This window comes from Hemiscyllium ocellatum, chromosome 6 (assembly GCF_020745735.1).
Source record: "Hemiscyllium ocellatum isolate sHemOce1 chromosome 6, sHemOce1.pat.X.cur, whole genome shotgun sequence".
NCBI lineage: Eukaryota > Metazoa > Chordata > Chondrichthyes > Orectolobiformes > Hemiscylliidae > Hemiscyllium > Hemiscyllium ocellatum.
In genome coordinates this window covers 104,399,704-104,401,527 of record NC_083406.1, presented here as the reverse complement: position 1 = coordinate 104,401,527, position 1,824 = coordinate 104,399,704, and positions in this window count along the sequence as shown.

The window sequence follows — 1,824 nt, the reverse complement described above, 5'->3', positions numbered from 1 at the left end:
TTGCCCTCATCCAGGCAAGGGGGAGTATTCCATCACACTCCTGACTTGTGGACAGGTGTTGGGGAGTCAGGAAGTGAATTATTCATTGTAGGACTCCGAACTTCTGACTTGTTCTTGTAACCATTGTATTTATATGACTGGTCAGTTTCTGATCAATGATAAACCCCAGGACAGAGGGGGGATTCAGTGATGATAATTGAATTCAAGCAGCAATAATTTGATTCTCCCTTTTGGTGATGGTCATTTCCTGACAGTTGAGTGGCATGAATATAACTTGCCAATAATCAGCCCAAATCAGGATATTGTACTCCTGCTGAACCTATTTTGATTCATCAATGGGTTTTTGATGTCTCTGGCTAGGCCAGTATTTAATGTTCTTCCCAATCACCCAAGGGCTATTAAGAGTCAACCACATAGCTCTGGAGTTACATGTTGAGGCAGATCAGTTTTCTTTCCTAAAGGGCATTAGTGAACGAAATGGGTTTTTCTGACAATGGTTTCATGGTATTTATTAGTATGTTAATTCCAAATCCTTTATTGAATTCAAATTCCACTATCTACCATGATGGCATTTGAACCCAGTTTCCCAGAATATTAGCTGAGTTTCTGGAGTAATAGTCTAGCGACAATATCACTAGAATATGGGAAGCTGAGATACACCAGGCTCTAATCTTATTGTTAAAGTACGCTCTACAAATGCTTCTCTCCATCAAACTCACACACACAACCCTAACCAAACCTGCCTACACTGTGTTACTAATGCCCATTTGTGGAGCTACTCTTTGACATTATTACAAGGTTGCTCCAGGGGTGGAAAGCCTTTAAATTATAATAGAAACTGATGGAGACAGCTGTTATGATAAATGGGGGTGAATTGGCACCCCTCTTTTCAACAATCCAAGTTGGCCACAATAGTGATTTACGTTCTATTTAGCACATATTTATACCTTACCCCAATTAAATCATGGTTAACCATTTTCATCAGAAACTATCAGAGTCAATTACGGGGGGTGGACCTGTTGGGGTCTGAGCAACACGGGCTATGGTGAGATATGTGGAATAATTGGACATCTCCAGAAAGGCCCATTTCAAGGTCAGAAGCATCTTACATGGAGCACCTGATGAACTAAAGTTATCAGGTACCACTCTGACTCCCATTTTTCAACATCCAACTTTTTTGACAAGATGTGAAGCTGAATGTTAATGAAGTGAATTGGGCCACTAAAAAGGCATTTAACAAGCTATAATATACTTGAATTGGCTACTCATCATTGGGTAGCAAGATACTCACTTCACCACTCATCAAAACCTAAAAAATGCAGGGTTCACGCTATCAGCAGTTTGGGGTAGATGACATCAAGTGAGGGGAAACGTTGCAGGCAATAGTGGGAGTGGTAGAGCATGAGCCTTGGTGGAAATTGGGTACAGTAGTTGAACTTGAGTGAGTGCCATGTATTGGAGTGAAAATGGTGGCACTTATGCTAGCAGAATGGAGAAGGATTTAACCTACATTACTGTAAAGTCCTCCAGATAGGTGAGGTTGCTCAACTCATATGTCAACTTCAGATCAGGCTGGCATGATCTGGCGTCATGGCCTCTACTGCTGGTCGTGGGGAAGGGGAAGTCCTGAGTTCACACTGTCAGCAGGACATCTAGTTCTCTGCTCACAAAGCGGTATTCTCACTTCCCCCTGACTGCAATATCTGGGCCAAATATCAGGAACTGTGCAGGGTAGCTCCAGAATGACAGGGGTTGACTGGGTGCACAGTGTGCTTTTCAAGATGGCAATCTGGGCAAGGGATGCTTGTCTTTCAGCAGGTTCTG